Raw genomic sequence first — 23,028 nt, 5'->3', positions numbered from 1 at the left:
AAGCTTTTTTCTGCATCAAGAACCACACGTCACATTCCTTAAATTACTTCTTTTCTTGACCAAATACACTGTGAACAACCTACGGAGGATGCTCCTCTGTATTCCTCTTTGAGGTTCTCATCTGCAGCTTCCACTAATAACGAAAATATGTGGACATTTTCCCTCAAAAATCAGTCACATTTAGGATCCGCTTTCCTAAGCTCCTGTGCCAAAAAAATACCAAAGTGATTAGAGACTTTCAATACTAACAGAGCTGTGATAGAGATTATTATTGACTTCAAATCAAGCGCAGATCCCGAGCTCTCAGTAACGCAAAAGCAGGATGAACAGAGGATGACAAGCAGCAGGCACAGTCGTACAGGTTGTATGAGAACTAGGTAACAAAATGAGTGACTGCTCTAATTTGAAATACCAATGGAACAAAAAACAATGAAATTCCATATTTACCAGGCCCTCCTAGAACTACTTATGCATAAAGGACTGGTAAAATGAAGTCAGATCTCCCGGACTGTATATCTCAGCATCAGTCTCCCAGGCGGGGTACTTCATTTGCAACCCTAACAGACCTGCAGCCTCTTCTGCCAAAAATCCCAGCCCCATATCCTAAGACTCAAACTATAGACCACCTTCCTGAGCATCACAAGATTAACCAGATGTTGGGGACTGGACACATTTAATTCTTTGAATACTACAGCTCACGGAACAATTAAGAGGCTGAAAACAGAGAACTGGTTTAAGTTGAAGTTACACAGTCGGGTCAGCAGCATGCTTTTGTCCAAAAGAAAGCATTTAAATTTCTCTCATAACATATTTTCAATAGAATTGTACTGGATTGAAAAAATATTTTAAAATTTACTCCTATTATCATAAAAAGCATGTTTTATATCTGCGTAATGAGACCTCCAGATGTAAAAAAAACCTCACAGATTCCCCATACAGAATGTGTATGCTCTAGATCATCCAGCTGTCTGTCTCAAATTCTTCAAGCTGCAGAGCCTTAGACGACCACAATAAATTAAATAAAATTCAGAATATAATGTTTGAATATTGTCTTAATAATTAAACACAATACTGGCAAATGCTTACCAGGTTACACATGCTAAGCAGGTCAAGTGATAATCACAGTGATGAATGGGTAACCTAATAACGTTTACTTTGATTTATATGAACCATCATACAGAAGTCTAGGATATCCATTTGAAGTTAACACAAAGGATCCCATTTTTCCTGACCTAAATCTGTGTTTGGTCTAAACTTGGGCATTTCGTACTTTTTTTTGCATTAAACAGAATCAGTCTTTGCACGTGGTAAAAGATGCCAGGAGCCATACAGTCCTTTGCAATCTCAGCAACGGGTCTGGTCATTCCTTGTGATAGTCTTGCTCGAAAAAATAAGATCAACCAATTCTTCTTCTGCCTTTCCAGCTATGGGAGAAACAGATCAGCCTATTCTTTAGTTTGAAAGAAAAGGCCCTGCAAAGGTCAACCTTTCATATGAAATATAGATCATTAACGCTGAATACGGAACTACTTAGATTTTTGCTTTTGGTTTGTATAATAGGGGTTCCATTGTACCTATTTCAGGATGCTCCAGATTTTTTTAGATGTATTTTTATATGTATACACACACACATACACCAATAACTCACTTCCGAAACTAATTTTTAATGGATAGATTGCTTATTGAATCAGAAAGAAGCCACCTAACGCTCAGTTGTTCTTGAATCTTGAAGCATCCTACTCATGAAATAGAACTTCAATTCACAAAAAAAGCTTTGTTGCAGCCCCCCTGTATGAAATAACCCTCACTAAACCAGAGTATGGATGGGAAAAGGAAGGTATGGACTGCCACCTGCCTAATTGGTGTTATTTATTTTTACCCCAAGCCATAGTTACGCTAGCTGTCCCATTGAGAGAGGCAGATTACTCAAGACTCTTAACTCTCTTCCGGAATATCAAATATAGACCAAAACCTCATATTGCTGCATCCAAGCCTATGCAGTTTCCATGAAATGTACCAAAAAAAGTCTTTAGGGTTTGATCCGCATCAACCTAGGCAACAGCCTACCATATCACCCTTAATTCAAGCATACCCTACATACAGAAAAGGATGGTTTAGTTACAAGCCCTTGTTATAAAATAGTAATACTGCCACATATAAAAACCACATTTCTGAGAACGGTTTTAAGCTGGAAGAGGGGAGATTTAGATGAGATATTAGGAAGAAATGTTTTCCTGTGAGGGTGGGGAGGCCCTGGCCCAGGGTGCCCAGAGCAGTGGGGGCTGCCCCATCCCTGGAGGTATTCAAGGCCAGGTTGGATGGGGCTTGGAGCCCCTGAGCCAGTGGGAGGTGTCCCTGCCCATAGCAGGGGGTGGAACTGGATGATCTTTGAGGTCCTTTCCAACCCAAACCATTCTATGATTCTATGATTATGCTACCTGATGCTACACTGTCAGGTGCTCTAAAACCAAGCCTGGCTCAGACCTGTAAATCCCTGCAAATAAAATAAAATACTAAAAATCCAACAAGCTTTTAAAGTTTACACAGAGCTTCCAAAAGTTACCAAAGCATAGTATTTTTACCTAAATTCCTGAATGATCTCAAGATAAATAAAATTTTTGCCCTCACTCAAAACCATTTAAGCCACATCTGTGGCAAATAGCTCAATGTTATGGATTTTTAACATTTTGAGACTGTGTTATTAGTAAAATTACTGTCTATGAAGTCCTCCTATGAACCTGACAGAAAACTTGCCAAATCTCAAAATAAAGAGAAACAAGGAGTTTCTCAAGAAAGAGATTTAGGGGGTAGGAGAGACAAGCACCATAGCGTTATCAAAGGGTACAGACAAAAACAAATTACCAAGTAAATACAGGAAACTTCCATGTTTGGAAAGCACGTTAAAATGGAAATAAGTGTCCTCATATTTTGTTAGCACAAAGACATCACTGAGTCAAAGCTCGACTTCCCTGGCTGAAGATAGTTCACTGATGAGAGCAGAGGTTATGAAACATTGTCATCAAGTTCCATAAAGTACATGTGGAAACGTGGTTATTAGGGTATTAAAAGCTTGGGGGAGGGAGGGATTGAGGGCTCACACCAGGAAGCTGAAATATAAAAATTTTGACCCTCTGACCTTATATGCAATGCAACACTCGGAAAAGAGGAACACAGCTGCAGCCAAGAGAGCAAGAACAAAACCATGTTGTCTGCAGGCAGCCATAGATGACAATCACTACTGCTCTAAATTTGATCTTACAATCCTGTGAGAGCAAGATGTGACGGGTGCTTTCTCTTCACATCTCTCAAATGACTGCGATTTAAGGCCCCGGTTCTGCTTCTGATCTCAGGACCTACCAGTTAAGGCATGAAACATCATGAAACATCTTTATCTTTCATTCCACACTGCAGAGGTACAATGGAAGGACCTCATCAGAAGTAGGGTCGTCCTCCTTGATAATGCAGAACACTACTGCATGTCAAAACAACGTCACTAACATCTGAGATTCAAACTCCCACCTCCATTACTCCCTGTAACCCTGTCAGCAGAACGACCTGCTTGGAAGAGCACATTTCACCAGATCTTCTCATAAGTCAGGGCTGGAGAGACAGACACACTCAAAGTGGAGACTTGAAACATAGCAATTAAAAGATCCCATAATACTTCCATGTACTACTCCTTGGCTGGAAATAAAGCTCAGTAATACAGAGAATTTATGATTTTTTATTGACAACACAAAATAGCTTTGTGTGCTAGAGACAGACTGAATGGAACCATATCCATTTGCTCTCACACAAACACAGTATGAGTTACATGCGAACACAACACATAAAAGAAAGACTCTATGTACAGGAAGACATCTGACTTCTCATTCATAAATGTGTCCAAGCCCTAACTAGAATAAATTCATTTTGTTCCTGAGCCTCTGAAAGGACACAGCTATGTTAAACCATGAGAAACCCAAAGCCAAACTACCAGCTTGACAAATGCTTGAGCCTTACCAGTTTGCACTCACTTTCTCCATTTTTGCAGACTAACAGCAGAAATAGCATCCAAACAATTATAATTTTTGACCTTTTAACAGAAATGGTAATTTTTTAGACTAGTTCTTTAATGTTCTATCCTATGTTCCAAATAAGAGCTGCCCAAAAATACTCTGCGCGAAAAACTAAATGTTCCCAGTGACAACCCAGATCACATCATTCTCTGCAGATAAACATTAAAAGATGCAACAACAGCAAAACCCACCAGTTATTCTTCTAACTTCAAGACTAAATCCTAAATATAGTACATTTTCAAATTGTCTTTCCTAAAACTCAAATAACATGTTCATCGCTTTAAAGAAAAGCTAGCAAAGTACAACTTGTATTGTGCTGCAGGCCATAAAGTGAATGTCCTTCATTTGAATCATGGACAGATTAAGATGAAAAGTAGTTTTCAGAAATTTGCAACGGTTCTGACACTGCTGTTTGTTCCTTGTTACAAGCCATCCCAATCTATTTATCAGACTTCCTCCAGATCTTTTACTACCCTCAAAAAGATAATTTTCATCAATTTTTCATATCTTTACACTTAACCACAGGAAATTGTGTAGAATATAGGCAGAAGCTCCAGCTGAAAAAGAGGGAGCAGGGGTAAGACAAGGACTGTAGTGGCTGCTTCAGTCAGGCTGGAGAGGCTGAAGTTTAAAAGTCACATCTGGTCATGAATTTTGTCTTTAGCACAGCATTCGGATGATATTTTCATATTATGTGCCTATCCAAAGGAACCATTCTGACAGATTCAAAAAGTACACAAGTGAAGGGAAATTATTAGAACCCTTCCCTCTTTCCCATCTTAGACTGATGCATCTCCACCAGCATTGCCTCCCGTGCTTTGCAAGACCAGGTTGGATGGGGCCTTGAGCAGCCTGGTCTAGTGGGAGGTGTCCCTGCCCATGGCAGAGGGGTTGGAGTTGGACGAGCTTGAAGATCCCTTCCAACCCAAATCATTCTATAGTTCTATGATTTTGTTTGCAAATCCTATGGAATTCTTCACTTCTCTACCCCAAGCAAAGCATTCCCCAAAATTAAACTGTTCTTATGCTTGAGACTGGCTACTGCCAACATGTCCTAAGTGGCTTTAACAGCCAGTGTCTTGAACAAATTAGAAATAGGAATTTTAGGCTATGATTCTGGAGTGCACTGGGGAGCTTTGGTTTCTTATTACACAGGTTGTACACAGTTGTCTGTGGCAGCCTTTGTAACTCCTGTAAATTTAGATGCTAGTTTTGCAGTTGGAAAAATAAAATAGTAATTATGAAGAGATTTCAATATTTAAAAATCTTTCAAATTTGTCTTTGTGAAAAATATATTACCAGCTTTAAAGTCAGTCTTTACGCACATCACACTACAGAACAAAATACCGTTATGTCGAGATACAAATAGAGGTCTACAATGTGACTACAGGTACATTTACTAAAAGAGTGGTGAAGCATTGGGACGGGCTGCCCAGGGCAGTGGTGACGTCGCCATCCCTGGGGATGTTCAAAAACCACGTAGATGTGGCACTCTTTGAAACAGTTTAGCAGGCATAGTGGTGTTGGGCTGACAGTAGTACTTGATGATCTTAGAGGTCTTTTCCAACCTTAATGATTCTATGATTATCCTGTTGCAGCATAAACACCAGCCTTTAGCAAATATCCATGGAACCTGACTGTACAATTACCTAGAGAAGCCATCACAACTCCAAACTCTGCCTATTTCTACAAGCAGTGAATTTTCAGCGCCTGAAAGGGCATGGAAAGCCTATAACTGATTCTGGAGCTTCCCCGATCATCCCGGGATGCTAAGTGAAAGGTAAAAACACAGATATCTGTCACCACATGCAATAAAGTCTTGCAGGAAGGGGAACAGACAGAGCCTTGACCTTTCTACAAGCTGCTGTGGCTCAAGCGTATAGGCCTGGCAACATCAGACATTTAGGACTGCTGCTGTTCTCAAAGACCTGACGCTTGATGCTTTAAAGGCTAACGCCCCTGTTGCTAGCAAAACCCTTTGCTAAGATTTTCTTTCTCTCCTTTCTTCAGATACCACTTGCTGTAGTATAACAGAAGAAGCTTTCAGCTTAGGAGATTCTCCAGAGGACTCTAGGAAACACCTGGAGATCTTGCAAGATGCTGGACACTAATACCAGAGTATGAAACGCCTAAACGGCAACAAAGATGATCCTAAACTCGATGTCCAAGATTGCACATGCAATTAAGTGTCCCAGAACCAGGAACACCAATTACTCAGTCATTTAGCTTGAAATTACACAGGAATTACTTGCAAGTTCACTTGTGAGATGTCATCCTTACAGAAAAGCATCCAGTTAAATGACAAAGCAAGCATTGACTTCGCCGGCAACCCTCACACTCCTTAAATACTCCCTCGAGCATTAACACTATCTACAGTCTGAAACACCACCAATAAAACCTTTATATAACAGCACCCCACTAATTCTTCCAATTCATTTTTTGCATATACCCACATGTACAAAGACTTTACACGTGCGCATGAAAACTCAGTAAAATAAAGCTGAAAACTCAGTAAAATACAGATGACATAAGCTGCAACACAGGAAATCCTGCAATAGAGGGTATTTTTAAACTACGAGAAAGAATCAAACCATTATTTCTTTAATTTATTTTCCTGCTATTTAAAATGTTTTCTCCACACCTTCGTGAAATAAGCTGAGTAATAGTTAAATCATCACAACATTTTTCATTTATCACAATACATGGCTGATAAAGCACCTTTCATCCTACAGCCACTAAAACTTTTCCTCTCAAAGCAAGATTGAAGCAAAGGCTTAGATAGTTTTCACAGAACAGAATTACAGAATTTTTCAGAGCAGTTTACCAAAAATTCAAAAAAGGTATTATTTCTCAAAGCAAAATAATACATTGCATTTGGAAGACGTTTGCTGTCAGTACTGAGTAACACTTGTTATATACCTGAAAGGGTTTCTTAAGCAAGCTAAACCTCCCAGCAACTATCCACAACTATGTGGATCTAATCAGCTTCACACATGTTAAAAAAAGGAAAGCAAGAAATAAAGGTAGAGTCTTAATGTAGCAACAGCTTCTTCCAATTTCATAGAGCACATTAAAAGAATAAACATTGAAAACTCTGGCCGTACATTAAGGCAATGCTTACACCCAAACAATTTGATAAAGTAACATTGTGTATCAAGCCAGGTTTTTCATAAATTATGATCTAAACAGAATACTAGTCAATTCACCAAAAGATATCAAAGATATCCCTTTATTACAAATGATCCAAGTATCCCCCTTGAGGCTATGGCTATCAGAAAGCATTTAGTTAGCTCCCAAGCCAATATTTTTCGTATCTGTTTTATTATGGAACTATAACACATTTTCAATAACTTTTCGCTTTGCTATACAGAGCAACAAATAATTTCCCAGAACCTTTTGGAAAATCTGACATGTGAAATGATTCTCTAGTCAACTCGTGTATTATTAAGCTGAAAAAAAACATATATCAGATCATTTGATCATTGAAGGGAATGGAAATGTATTGGGAGCTGCAGGACAGATGGACGAACTTCAGGTCATATAAAACACTACCAAGGCTGCATCTGAAGAAAAATGTGAAAGTTTGTGAAAGCGCCCCGGGTGAAAATACTTTGTGTTGCTAAGAAACATCATCCCTGATGATGGATGAATTAAATTGTCTCAGTTAGTAGAGCCAACTCCAGGCATCCCTCGTTTATTAGTAGAATGTTTTCTCGTATTGGTAATTTATTCCAACAGTCACATACAAATAAAAAGCCCTACCTTTAAATGAAACTGAGAATTTCAGACTTGCATAATTAATGCTAGAAAGCAGAACCGAGTTCATGTCTTGGACAGAATTTAATAACCACATTTTCAAAGTTTACATTTTTAAATGTAATATTAATACATCCAAATGTTTAAGAACTTCTTTTAGGACAGTCTGCAATGAAATATACGGTTCAACTACCAAAATCATTCCGTGTACTATCCAGTGAAAAACAAAACCCTTTGAATATTTCTAAGTACTGAGCAACATAAATATTCAGGTAATCAAATTTTAAACACCGCTGAGAGAAATGCATATTCATTTGTCATGTATTGTTATTATGACACCAACATTAAAACTAAGCATGAAGGAAATAATGCAAACCACCTGCTTTTCTCATTTAGAGGTTGTCTTCATGTTTCATCCAGTTCCTCTTTTAATATATTACTTACAGGTTGTTTCTTCAGCAGAACACATTCGTGAACTTCCCGCTTCTGAAGTGCTTTCTGTCGGACTCCCACAGAGCGTACCTGATTCGCCTGCTGTGCGCTGTGTTAAGTGACGTCCTTTCAAAAAGGTTACAGCTGGAGCAGGGGAAGGCCACCAGCTTGCCTCTTCCCACAGGCTGTGCAACGGGCCAGAGGAGCTCTCCTAGAATGGGAAAGAAAAAGAAGCACAACTCACCTAGCACAGCCTTTTAGAGTGGGACACAACAGCAGAAGTGATGCACAGCAAGTGGGGAGCCCCAACACATGCAGGAGCTCCCCAGACCCACAAGCAGACATACAACTTCTGCTCCGACATGATGGAAAAGGACATGGTTTTCTTAAGAACACCTAGCAGAATATGCAGAATTTTATGCCACCCAGAAATCAATGCGGTTGCTACAATGAGAATAAATCAAAGGCAAAGACCCGTTTTGCAAGAATACCATTGGCAAAGGGGAGAATCATTACAGAAAATTTATTTTAATTTGTCTGACACCAAGGCTTTGGGGGTTTTCTTCCTGTTATTCTAGACTGTGCTCTAATGAAGATTCCAAGTCAGAAGTCCCAAGTTTTAGCACTACAGAGTTCAATTTCAGGGAAAAGGTGAAAACCCCTCCATGAACTGTTCTTGGGATCCCATCACAGCTTGCAAGTCAGAAATTACCATGCACAGTTACGTGTTGAGGCCACTTACTTGACTAGTCAATACACAGAGGCAACCGTAGAGGCTCTTCTTCCCAAGTAATGCCACCAAGAGAAGAGTTACCACTGGAGAGTCTGAGAAATAGTACTTAATAATGATACCAATTTGGCTGCACTATAAGAGATGTGCTTCCTGTGGGCCTAATACAGAAGAGCTTTACAATCTAAGCAGAAGCATTTCAAAACCTCAAAGGACATGTCTTATCTGCACCACTTCTGCCTCTGGAATCTCAGAAATCCTGAAGACAGAAGGCAGATCAGACTGCAGCTTTCCTAGGCACAGATGTTGCAATCCCATCTGCCTTAACTGCAAGCCACAGTTCTCGCTACTTTCCAACTCTCTAGAAGAACCTCTTAGTTGCTTCAGTTTGGAAGCGTCAGTGCAGAGGATAAGATAAAGTGTTTCTGATCGCATCAGGTATACCAAAGTATTAACATAAAAGAAAAAACCCTGCAGATTATGTTCCAGGCAAAGAGCACAAAAGACAAGGTTTTGAAGTAGAGATACCCTTTCTTCCCCTCCTTGTCCACATGATTCACAGAATAACACTCACTTCTAATAATGATATCTGTTTGATCAAAGACTTTCTATTTTTTATAGTGTTGATCTAGCAGCCATGAAGAATCACCACACGTATACAGATGCACCTCAAGTTCCTCAGACACAGATGCACACACAGGTATACGCATCCAACTAATTGCAGGCAATTTCTACAACAGAACCACCGCTGACGCACGTGCATAGACCCAAATATACGTTCTCCAAGTTGGTTTTTTTTTTATGTCACTAAAGATTCCCTCCTGAAACACCTAGAGCTGCAAGATGCCTGACTCAATTTGTCCAGTTCCAGGCTCCCCAGTACAAGATCAACATGGACATACCCAAGCAAGACCAATACACAGCCCCAAAGAAAATGAAGGGGTAGGAGCACAACCCAGCTGTTCTGCAATTCCACCTCCAAAGATCAGGTCTGCATCAAGGGACTCTGGCTACAACAACCTTCTTCCTCCTAGCCCTCACATTGTAATGCAGACAGCATTTCCAGTGCAGGATTAATGTTTTCATTTATTATTGGATGATGAACAACATACTCGCAAAATTTTGTAGTTACCTGGGAAAGGCTGCAAGTACTCTGGGAAACAGAGTCAGAACAGAAAAAAAGTAGGACTAAAGTGACTAACAGCAGAACTGAAAACAGGGGTTTAATTGTGCAAAAAGTGAAAAATTAATCCAAATTTGTATTAAGAGGAGCATAATCTGCAAAAGATGGTAAGATTTATTCTATTCATCATTGATATGTTTGTACACTATGGTCTGGATACGCAGGTGTAGGAAACCAATACAAGCTCAGATGAAAATCTAAGTAATCAGACGAAGTTAAATGGAAACAGGCTTGCTGAGTACAGAAAAAAAAACAAGAACAGGAAAGAAAGAGGGCACAGGCTTCAAAAGAGGTTAACAGTGGTTACAATTTGATGCTCACATCCCACCAGTGCAATATCCACAAGAAAAAAAAAAAAGAAAAAAACAAGAAGCTTAACAGGTTAGAAAAAAAATTAGAATAGTATTAGAAGAAATATGCTACCTCTAAGGATAGTTAAACAATAGATTAGGTTATGAAGAGGTTACACAAATCTTCACTGATTGTTTTTAAGACCTGGTAAAATGAAGATGTCAGAAACTGTCTGCATGTATCTGTCTGGCTTTACAATGAGCACTAAACGCCCACACATACAGTACAGGGCCTTAGCGTAAAGCCGATGACCTCCAGAGAACAGTGTTTTCTTTTCCAAACCTAAAGGCTGTACGAGTTTAGGCTCCTGCCAGGCAAACCAGCAGGTAACTTGACTGCTCCTTAGAGCTCCAAGCAGGCTTTTGATATCTCTTTTTTTCTAAATAGCCAAGGCAGTCTGTGATTGACAATTTTCTATCACATCAAGCATGCTACCTAAAATATGAAGTACTCTGAATGATCCACCAGGGAAATAAAGTCAAAGTACAGAGAAGGCAATGGTAACCGATCCTGGGAATCCCAACCTGAGCTGGAAATCAGAGCTGCCAAACTGGGCAAGGACGCACATCCCATTAGGATCTAGAAATACAGGCAGTTATTTTTGTTTCTAGCACCTACAATAAATAAGCCTTAATAAAAAGGAGTATTTAATAAAGTACTTAAAGAAATAAGGAGGGAAGGTTTGATGTTTCTAAGCTTATTTTCACAGCGGTATGAAAGGAAATGAGGTAGAGTCAGAGCTAATTCTCCTTATATAATTTCACATGGAATGATTAGTTCTGCCCCAACAGTAACAGCTTTCCAGAGGGTCCTACTTGTCGCTAAGATTGCATACAGATGCTGTAAGCATAGCTTCTCTATTCTCCACTGACAGACAACTTAAAAGGCCAATATAACATTCATTTTACTAAAGAATGAAATTCACAGCATGAACAGTAAAATAATGTCACAGCTACCATGAAACTGCAGTTGCATGTTGGGGGTTGTGACTTCTAAGAGTTTAATCATGAAATAGACTCACGAAGAGGAAGACATGAAGTACCTTCCTGCTCCAGCACTGTCCCTTGGTCATCAAGGATGTCCAAGAGCAGCATAAGCTGTGGTCTCATTAGGGAAGGGCAAAGACACATAGGAGCATTCTTATCACATGCCCCTACTGACTGTTTAATTTTAAAAGGCAGGTTTTCAGTGGCCCCCTCTCTGATTGGGAAAGGCATTCCACATGCACAGAGATGCTGAAGGTGGTGGACTTCCCTAAGTCACCTGGGTCAAACACCAATCCCTGGCAATCAACCTCAATAAGGCAAACAAAAAAAATCCATAAGAGGCATCACTCAGCCCAGCAGTGAACACATCCCATGGATAACACTAAAACTCCTTGCAAAAATTTGTAAGAGGCATTAGTACTTCTATAAAGTACTTTATATTTAATCCTTGAATTCTACACTAGTAGAAGAGCCACATTTATTCCAAAATTGCTACTGCAAGTTCCAATTCAACTACTACTATTCCTTTAAAAAACAGTATATAACTATACATTTTTTCCAGGCAGACAGCGTACCTTAGCAAATTTAACTATCAATGAAAAACCTAAATGACGCCCTTGAACAGCATGCCAAGTAATATTATATGTGTATTTTGAACTTATTAGCACAACCATTTGTTTTTACAAAAGACCTACAGGTTAAATACAAAGAACGCTATCAGTTTTAGGCACAAGAACGACCAATTTTTTATGCCTTGCCAGAAATAATGACTAATTAGGCCAGCACTACCCTACAGTCATTTCCATAAATCCTGCCTTTACGTTTAAATCACAACAAAAAAAGAAAGTCGACATAACGAAAACAAAAGCATATTTCTTGTTAAAGTTTTCTTAAAGCAAGATCAGGACAAGAAATTAGTCTCCAAAGCCAACAAGACGTTGTTGCTTACTTGGAGAACCTGAATTTATCTCAAACCACACACGAAGTTATAAGCAGAAATTGCAGTGGCAAAACTTTTCACTGGAAAATTGTAATACACAGAATTTCACACAATGCCGCTGGATTACTTATTCTGCAAAACTATCTTTCAGTGTATTCCCTGTGTTAACCTTGAAAATAACCAGAGTATAAAAGATACAATTCATTTATGGATAAAGATACATACCTATAAAAGATACAACTGCTCCTTGAATTTTTGTTTTCAGGAATATTTATATGTAAAGTAAATATCAAAGCAGAGAGAAATATACAAAATAAGACGCTGAGCATTAGATGAAATGAGAATCTGTATTAAGATTTTAGTTCTTGAATGATGGAAATCATGGTTCTTTAGAGAAAGCAGTTGTTCAATTACATGCACCGGGCAAGATATTTCCTTATTTTCACAATGCAGCATGAATTTTATTCCTATTTTATTTACAAGGGTGTCACTCAGTAGATAAAGTACTATGAAAACATAATCAAGACTTACATTGTGAAATAATAATATCATTAACGCACAACTCTCAGGCCTTTTCCAGTCTGCATGGAAAGAACAGGGAGAATATAATTTTCCTAAAAGCTAGTCCTAGAAATTATCTTCACTGTTCTTTCCACGAGTATTCTGTCCCCACCGTGACATACCATCACTGCTCAAGCTAATCACTCCATTCTGAGTTTTCAGCATTCCCAAACACTTATTCTTGCGCATATCATACAATCAATCATAGAACATTCCGAGTCGGAAGGGTGCCACATGGGTCATCAGTCCAACTCCTGTCCCTGCATAGGACAATCCCAACTTTCACACCATGAGTCTAAGGGCATTGTCCAAATGCTTCTGGAATACTGTCAGGCTTGGGGCCGTTACTGCTTCCCTGGCTAGCCGCTCCAGTGCTCCACCACCCTGTCGGTGAAATCTCTTGCTAATATCTAATGTAAACCTCCCTTGGCCCATCTTCCTGACACTCCCTTGGGTCCTATCACTGGTCACCAGAGAGAAGAGATCAGCACCTGTTACTCCTGCTTCCTTTATGAAAAAGCAGTAAACTGCAATGATAGCACCCAAAACTGCACCCCGTACTCGAGGTGGGGCCACAGCAGCATGGAGCAGCACTGGACAATCACCTCCCTCGATCAGCCAGCAATACTGTGCTTGATGCACCTCAAGATACAGTTGGCCCTCTTGGATGCCAAGGAACACAGGTGGCTATGCACATGCACAAAGTTTTATGATATCCTGGAAATCCTTCTATAGGAAGGTTTTATAACAGTTCTGTTTCTATTACATTTTATTAGGCTTTAGGAGGCCAAACCAAAAATCTCAGCTCTCTGAAGGAACAGCTCTTCTCTGTCTTTCCAGACTGAGAAAAATACCAAATGGCAACAGCAAGGTCTCCATCCTTCATTCCATCATACTTGACCACTGAATTCTGCCAGGGTGAGTAATGTCCATCACGGATCATCAATCCAGTAAATCTTCCATCCCAGAGAAAGAATGAAAGATTGCATGATATTATATCTGAATCCAACTACTTAGGCGTGAACTTAAGGGATGTGGATTTTTTTTTTCCTCAATGATGGCTTCTAATAATGACCATGAAAGAAATCTTGCACTCTGGATGGTATTTTATTCATCAACACCACAACTGTCTCAAGTTTTCCATTGCCAGAGGCACAGCCAAAGTAACCTTTTTAAGGACCACTGTTGTAACTCTATGAAGAAAACATTCATAGAGTATTTACAGCAATATCATATTTTCATCACTAAGCATCATGAACCCAGACAACCTGCTGCACAAACAAGGCATTAGACTGCCCAAATACACTCTGGGACACTACAAAACAGCCCATAAAGCCACACTGGTCGCACTATTGTATAAACACAACATGTATATATGTTTTCAGATGCAAAATTGACTAAATTCTTTTTCTTTTCAACCTAACATTAACTTTGTTAACAACTTTTTATAACAATTTAGTAAAATTCAGTATGAAGATGATATTAAATCCAGTTGCATCTGAAGTGCCAACAAGAAAACGTCCATTAGCCACATATGTATTGAATTTTGCAGGTTTGATTACAGGTAAACCCACACACAGGCAAGTATCTAAATGCAAGTTGCTTATACAGCCCCCTAGACTTACTCTGGGTTTTCTGTATCTCAACTGTTTGTGTTGCTTCTGTGTCTTAACCTTAACAAATAATTATTCAAGGGAAAATAAACAAACCACATTTAGTGCCTGGCCTTTCTTACCTTCTTCCATGTTCTGCATTTCGTCCTTAATTTTACGTATTTCTGAGTTAATTTTAGACATTCCTCCAGTTCTCATTTGGACATCAAAGAGCAACTCATACCCAAAACACCAGCAATCTGAAATACCAACTTCCCAACTTATTGTCATTTATAACTTGAAAAGATCTTTGATTTCTTGCCTACAGGAAATACTGCGGATCAAAAATAAAGCATACATATATGCTGCCATATATGCCTGTATATGGGGTGCGGGATTTAGGATAATAGACTGTTTGGAGACAGAGTTCTCAGATTTAGATTTCATACTCTGCCTGGTGCTTCACACGTTTATTTTTACTTCCACATCTGACGTGCAGCAATATGGTCAGCTAAGGTGTACGTTTAAGACATGCTTTGATATATATCTCTTCAGAAGTGAAATTCACACTGGGGTACAAGTCCTTACAGCATAAAGGCTGCCTCGCTGCTGCTAACTGCACCACTTACCAATGGCTGGGGGCAGGGGACAGCAGGCTCTCCAGAGCCCTTCGTTAACAATTCTGCCACCAGAGATTAAGATGATTTTCCTGCTTTACAACTCGGTAGAGAACGTTTCTCACATACAAATGGAAAAAAAAAACCCATGGTGCCTATGTGTTTCTAAAATGCCTGCTGTGTGTGTCCTTAGAACCTTACATATAGCGACTTCGGTCTCCATTTTCACAGTTCTTTTTAAATTAGCAGTATTAGTAAGTTATACAAGTAGTCCCAGACCAAAAAAAAATATATTCTTTACAAGTTTGAAAATCATTTGCCTTGGTTTTGTTACTACTCTCACTACACAATGGCTTGTGTTCTCATAACCAGTAGTGCACAGGAGCACTCAAATAGAGCACTCAACGTTACGGTTCCATTATTTATATCAATACCACTGAAAATGTAACCTGCAAATACATTCTCAGCTATTTCCTTACAAGAGATCACAATTCTGTTCACACAGGAACACATTTCTTCCGAGCACACAGTTTAGGACCCATTTACACAGAAACAGCAGCTCTTTAACTGAATTATTTAACCAGGTAAGAGCCAACTTCTTTGGACAAGACTTCACCTTTGCAACTGAAAAAGCTAATACAAGAGAATATTCTACACTAAATATTTGCTCACCAGCTGCAGCAGGAGAAACATGTCGATGGCTCTCCCAATCTGAGCTATATAGGACTGTGTTTTATAAACACATTCTGATCTTGTGAAACCAAACAACACAGTAAATACATTTTATTCCTTTTCTATAAGTTATACTCCATCTGGGCACACAAACAGTAAGGAATTTAAATACAGCAAATGCTTCTAAACCTACTGGCCTTCTCTACATCGGGAAGCGCTTGGTGTGATCACAGCTTACAGCAGCCATCCAGTTTTTGCCCAAGCAGTTTATTCCAGGAGCCCTGAGTGAAAGAAAGTACACTGGTAAAGTGCTGGTTTATGATAAAATCGCCTCCTAGGACATTTTCACCAGTGCAGGATACTGGTCAGGGGCCATAAGCCTTTACTGCTCTTCTCACAACAGAAAACAACAGAAGCACAAGCTTCTGACATTGGGTCAGAGGCCTAAAAAGCCGAAGGCATGTGACGCTTCTCTGAATTACGGGCAAAGCCAAACGCAGCAGTCGCAGGGTATAGAAAACATTTCTAGAAAGCTAAACCAGGAGCTTTCTGTTTTCATATTCTCAAATTTTATTGAGTAGAAATGTTTGAGGATAGTTTATTACTTTTACCGGCCACTCTAAAATGGGCCTCCAGCCAAACAGGTCTTTAAAATATCTCTATATTTTAGTTTTAAAACAACATTAAGGAAGTTGTATAACTTTTGCATTAGAGTCTAAGTGACTTAGCAGCAGAAGTGACACGTTTCAGCTGTAGCACAAGCACTTTGCAAGCTACAGGCACAGCTTTTGCAACTACCAGTGGCACTTGGTATCAATCTCAATGCAGGACAGAGATCCACAAGGGTTAATTAACAGGTGATTGTAATTCATGGCAAATCCCAAAAGACTACAATTCAGGAGATGTATGAGATTAATGACTAGTATCTAGTAAAAAATCTAGTATCAGATTAATGACTCCTGTGCCAAACTCCTTCCCTCAGCCAGGCTAAACCCTGCAGGACAAGACCAACCCACCTCGTGCTGCTCTTGCTTTCACAGGGCCTTACTCTCTTACTCCAAGTGCAGTAACTGACAGTAGTTGTAACAATGCTAACACACAAGAATTCCAACTGTGCATATATCAGCGGAGGGAGGAATTTTGTACCATACTGGTAAAGCACCAAAACCTTGGGCTGGACAGGAGGCTTGCTTCGTGAGCTTTACCACTGTTGTTGACGAGCCAGCTAATGATTAAGACTGGGAAACTGTTCAGAAAGTTTGTCAAGACCAAACTATTGCACCGCTAAGATCGACCCTCACCTATTATATCCAGCAGGCATATAAATAAAAAAAAAAATCCCGACACTGTATTAAAAAATCCTGCCCTGAACTAATTTATGTGATCCAGATTCACAGTATTTAAACTGACGTCAGGAAGTATTCTTCCAATACATTTTACTACACCTGGAATTCTAAGGAAAAAAAAGAGATGAAGCAAGACTATTCTACATTATATCTCAAAAGCTCCAATTAAAATTCAATATTGTACTTTGTGTGGAGGCTCTTTACATGAAAACCCTGTCATGGTTAAGATTTAAGGTTAACCAGGTTAATAGAATCCAATAAAATAGCTCTATTTAATTATGCCAAACCATTGTTATAAGCCACACTAAAATCCACTACTCATCTCTACCTGACTATTGTGCTAAACTCTGAATCACTAATGTGCACCCACTTCTCATCAACCAGAAAATCCTACTATAAAGGAAGCCTCAAACCCTTTCCCTTGTCCCTTAAAACAAGTACAGACAGACTCAATGATCTCAGAGGTCTTTTCCAACCAAACGATTCTATGATTCTAAGTGTGTGTGTTTGCAGCTCCCATGGTTTCTTCCCCCCAGCCTGCTACTCCATCACACAGGCATGTGTTAAAAGAACTCGTGCAGACCTGCCAAGTCTCATTCATCCCAGACACACTTCCTAAAGTTGGGATCCGCTTGCAAAGTGTATTTGAGCAGCTCCTCTGCTACGAAGCATTATCACATGGTATTTTTAGCTTAAAATAGTAAAAACAAAATCCCAAAATCTACATATTCTGAAAAATTGAAGTGTTTTTACGGGTTCTTTCCCTCCTTGTTCTATAAAGCATGACACTTTGTCACCACAAAGGTGACACAGAACTATTTATACAAATTAATGTTTTAATTGTGCTGTAGTGACACTTGGAACAGAACTGAGTCCAAATTTTTGCAGCTCACTTTCTAACTGCTGAGGAAAAGCAGTGTATTTAAAAAGGAAAATAAAACCAGAGCATGCTCAGAAAATACACATCCTCCCAGAGCTCAGGGTCTCTCCACACACACACAATGCTCAGGGGCCAGGGACCCCCAATGCTCAGGGTTCTTGGCCACCCCGAAATGCTCATGGGCTGGAACCCCATAACGCTCAGGAGCCAGGAATGGGGCCCCCAAGTGCTCAGGGGCTAGGGTCAGGAGATGGAGTCCCTCCAGTGCTCTGGGGCCAGTACTCAGTCTGATGCTGCGTCCTGTAATGCTCAGGAACCTTGGCCCCCTCAATGCTCAGGGGCTGGGACCCCATAACGATCAGGGGCTGGGGTCCCCCAAAAGCTCAGGGTTGGGCTCCCCATTGCTCAGAAGCTGGGACCTCATAATGCTCAGGAGCCAGAGATGGGGCGTCAAGTGCTCAGCTACCTTGGCCCCAAGTGCTCAGGGGCCACAAATGGGGCTCCCCAGCGCTCAGGGGCTGAAGTGAGTGCCTGAGGCTGCCCCCACCCAACAAAAGCTCAGGGGCTGGGACCCCAAAATGCTCAAGGGCCTTGATGCCCACAGTGCTTGAGGGCCAACGCTCAGGGTCCAGGGCTACCCAAACACTCAGGTCCGAGGCTGCCCCCCGCTAGCACTCAGAGTCCAGGTCCCCCCCAATGCTCTGGGACCAGTGCTCAGGGGACACAGTCCCCCAACACATATGGGCCAGGGTCAGCCCCACCAGTGCTAAGGGGCTGGGGTCAGGGTCTCCCCAGTGCTCTGGAGCCAGTGCTCAGGGTCTGAGGCTGGGGGCCCACCAAAAGCTATGGGGCTGGGACCCCAAAATGCTTAGGGGCCTTAATCCCCCCCATTGCTTGGGGGCCAATGCTCAGGGTCCAGGGCCCCACAATGCTCAGGGGCTGGGCCAAGCCCCCCCACCCCAGTGCACAGGGTCCAGTGCTCAGGGGATGGGACACCCCAAAACCTCAGGGGCCAGGTTGGGCCCCCAAGTGCTCAGGAGCTGGGACCCCATAATGCTCAGGGGCTGCAGACATGGCTCCCCCAGCGCTCGGGGGGCCTAGGGTCAGGGCCCCTCCAATGCTCACGGGATGGAGTACCCCTAGTGCTCAGGGTCTGAGGGTGCTTCCCCCGAGTGCTCAGGGGTCGAGACCCCCCTGTGCCTGGGGACCAATGCTCAGGGTCCAGGTCCCCCCCAGTGCTCAGGGGCTGGGGTCAGGGGATGGAGTCCTCCAGTACTCTGGGGCCAGTGCTCAGGGTCTGAGCCCCCCACAATGCTCAGGAACCTTGGCCCCCCCAGTGCTCAGGGGCTGGGACCCCATAAAATCTCAGGGGCCAGGTTGGGCCCCTCAAGTGTTTAGGAGCTGAGACTCCATAATACTCAGGGGCTGGAGACGGGGCTCCCCAGTGCTCAGAGGCTGGGGTCAGGGTCCCCCCAATGCTCTGAAGCCAGTGCTCAGGAACCTTAACCCCCAAGTGCTCAGGGACTCAGGCTGTCCCCCCCCTTCCCCCAAGCAGTGATCAGGGACCAGGGTCTCCCCAGTGCTCAGGGCATGGAGTCCCCGCAATGCTCAGGGACCTCACCCCCCCCCTTCCCCCAGTGCTCAGGGGTTGGGGTCAGGGTCCCCCCAATGCTCTGAAGCCAGTCCTCAGGGACTCAGGCTGCCCACCCCACCCCCAATGCTCAGGGATGAGGGTCTCCCCAGTGCTCAGGGTCCAGTGCTCAGAGCATAGAGTCCCCGCAATGCTCAGGGACCTTATCCCCCCCTGCTCTAGTGCTCAGGGGCTGGGCTCAGGGTCCCCCAAAAGCTCAGCGGCTGGGACCCCAATATGCTCAAGAGCCTTGACGCCCCCATGGCTTGGGGTGCTCAGGGTCCAGGGCTGCCCCAATGCTCACGGCATGGAGTCCCCCCAGCGCTCAGGGGCTGCGGCCAGGGACCCCCCCAGCCTCAAGGGCCGTGCCTCCTCTGCTCCCATCCCCTATGCCCCCCCCACACCGCTCTCGGCCCGCCGCGCAGGGTCGGGGCCACTCTCCCCGCAGGCCCGGGCCCAGCCCGCCATGTTGCTGCCCCCGCGCCCGCCGCCCGGGGAGCACTGCTGCCCCGGAGCCATCTTAGGGCTGGGGGGGGCGCTGACCCCGCCGCGCAGCCCGCCCCGCCGCCCGCGCCCCCCCCCCCGCCGCCCGCGCTGACCCCCGCCCCCCCGCGGGGACCTCACCTCCGCCTCCTCCTCTTCCTCGCTCCCGCCTGGAGACCGTCGGCAGCGACGCGCCGGCGTCCCGGCCCCTCCCTCCCCTCGCAGAGCCGCCCCCCCGCGTTGCCGGCCTCGCTGCATCGCGCCGGGCCCACTCCCAGTGCCCCTCCGCCCCAGCCCAGTGCCTCCCAGGGCCCCTCCACCCCAGCCCAGTGCCTCCCAGCGCTTCCCAGTGCTCCTCTAGCCCATCCCAGTGCTTCCCAGCGCTCCTCCACCCCAGCCCAGTGCTTCCCAATGCCTCCCAGTGCTTCCCAGTGCTCCTCCAGCCCAGCCCAGTGACTCCCACTGACTCTCGGCACCCCTTCAACCCAGTCCAATGCCTCCCAGTGCCCTTCCAGCCCGGCCCAGTGCCTCCCAGTGTCCCTCCAGCCCAGCTCAGTGCTTCCCAGTGCTCCTCAAACCCTTCCAGGTGCCACCCGGTGCCCGTCAAATCCCAATGCCTCTCCAACCAATCCCAGTACCTCCCAGTGCCCCTCCAATCCCTCCCAGTGCCCCTCCAACCCCTTCCAATGCTTCCCAGTTGCCTTCCTAGTGCAATCGCATAGGAGTTGGGAGAGGCACTGGGAGGGTTGGAGAGGTACTGGGAATTACTGGGAGCACTGTGAGGGGTTGGATGCATGCCGGGGGCCATTGGAAGAGGTTAGAGGGGCACTGGGAGACACTGGGAGGCGTTAAGAGGAGCACTGGGGCACATGTACTGTGAGGGACGGAGCCAGCCTGGCCTCCCACACAGCCCCATCCTGCGTGGGTGCAGCTCCGCAGCGGCAAGCGGAGCCTCCCGGCCACGCTCCTACAGGGAATAAAAAGAAGGGAAACTGAGCAAAGTGGTGGTGCCCGCAAAGCAAGGGAGAAGGGCGCTTGAAAGTTCACAGCAATAAATCATAGAATGGTTTGGGATGGAAGAGACCTTAAAGCCCATCTAGTTCCAATCCCGGTGCCATGGGACGCCATCCACTAACTTTCGTTCTCTATAGAGATTTAGATTTGATCTCCAGAACAATACAAAGGATTTCACACAACTCTTCCTAATTTACTGTGTATACATCACTGCCACTACTCTTCAAAGCTCCTATTTTAGCTGCTACTTGCAGTAATCTTTAGATAACACATACAAATATATCTGTGTTTGTATGTATATTAAATAGGTGGAGTTCCTCACCAGCTTCTTAAAAAGAAATCTCCATCAGAATCACAGAATGATGTGGGTCAGAAGGGACTTTAAAGCCCATCCAGTTGCAACCCCGCTGCCTTGGGCAGGGACACCTCCCACTGCATCGGGTTGCTCCAAGCCCCATCCAACCTGGTCTTGAACACCTCCAGGGTTGGGACAGCCACAACTTCTCTGGCCAATCAGTGTCAGTGTCTCACCAACCTCACAGTAAGAAATTTCTTCCTGAAATCTAATCTAAATCTCCCCTCTTTCAATTTAAAACCATTCCCCCTTGTCCTTTCCCATCACTCTTTGATCAAGAGCCCCTCCCCAGCTTTCGTGGAGCCCCTTTCAGTACTGGAAGGCTGCTATAATTTCTCCACAGAGCCTTCTCTTCTCCAAGCTAAACAAGCCCAGCTCTCCAAGCCTGTCCTTCTATGGGAGGTGCTCCAGCCCTCTGATAATCTCCTTGGCCTCCTCTGCACTCACTCCAGCAGATTTACGTCTTTCCTGTTCTGAGGGTTCCAGAACTGAATGCAGAGCTCCAGGTGAGGTTTCACGAGAGCAGAGCAGGAGGAGCAGAATCACCTCCCATGATCTGCTGCTTTCACTTCTTCTGATGCAAGGAACAAGAAGCTGTGGACAAAAGAAACAAAAGTGAAAAAAAAAAAACCAAAGATGTTTTTCTTGAGAAAAACAACTGTTTTCGGTTATACGTGATGGGAGGCATGTATTTTTCCCTGATAAATCCAGCCTTTTCAGTGGCACAGCTCTGCAGAGGCTGGGCAGATGTTGCTGCTGAGGCACACTCTGTGAACCTCCTTCTGGTAGATAACCAACCTCTCCAGCAAAACCCTGCGGAAGGGGAGTGTTCTCCACGCCAACGGAATTCAGTGTGGTGTGATCTGTGGCATGTAGATGTAAACCAGTTTGGTTTTAATAGAAAGTCAAAGTGAGTAATATCTAATAAAGCAAATTTCCAGGGCATGGCTGTGGGAAGTGTGAAGTCCAGTAACTTGAGGAATTATGTAATTTTTCCTACTCTGGCTAATCAGTGATTATGAGAGTGTCGAGAAGGCTGATTTGCATGAGAAATACCCTTAGGATAATGCAGCAGTTTATTTCACAATTTTCTAGGTTCAAAAAGCTTTGTAAAGGTGTTTCACAACAGTTTTCCACTCTCCTGCACCTCTGAATTCCTATCAAGCTATGAAAATGCCAAAATGTCACAAGGCAGAATTAGTAAGACCTGAAAATCTTTTAGTATTTATCTCTCACATTTTATAAATGTAAGATTTCATCTCTCTGACATTGTCACCCAGGGTGAGAAATGAGGAGACCTTCAGTCTGGCTGGATAATTCGCCCACAGCGTGTGCTGGAACACAGACAAACAGGATGTTTTATCCCCAATTTATGGATAGAAAAATTGAGGCAAGGAAGTGAAGGCATTCATTTTTTCAAGTGTAGAAGTGCTCATTTGTAA

At 43.2% G+C, this 23,028-nt stretch overlaps 1 protein-coding gene across 19 annotated transcripts in view; it reads right to left on the bottom strand.

Moving 5' to 3' along the window:
- GTDC1 (glycosyltransferase like domain containing 1) overlaps nt 1-20,430 on the bottom strand; it is a 196,541-nt gene extending 176,111 nt beyond the window's left edge. For 13 of the 19 annotated variants that reach the window (XR_008450325.1, XR_008450328.1, XR_008450330.1 and 10 more), the window contains exons 1-2: nt 20,359-20,430; nt 8,259-8,457 (exon numbers count right to left, since the gene is read on the bottom strand). The gene's annotated coding sequence lies outside the window, so the exon portion shown is untranslated. Of the gene's footprint in view, nt 1-8,258; nt 8,458-16,071; nt 16,093-20,358 lie in introns of those variants that run through there. The other 6 variants (XM_054069464.1, XM_054069465.1, XM_054069463.1 and 3 more) reach the window with 5 other exon arrangements.
- Between the last annotated feature and the right edge of the window lie 2,598 nt (nt 20,431-23,028).

The sequence above is a fragment of the Cuculus canorus genome, chromosome 6, assembly GCF_017976375.1.
Source record: "Cuculus canorus isolate bCucCan1 chromosome 6, bCucCan1.pri, whole genome shotgun sequence".
NCBI classification, from domain to species: Eukaryota; Metazoa; Chordata; class Aves; order Cuculiformes; family Cuculidae; genus Cuculus; species Cuculus canorus.
The sequence above is the reverse complement of the archived record's forward strand: the minus strand, read 5'-3'. Positions and strand labels throughout refer to the sequence as shown.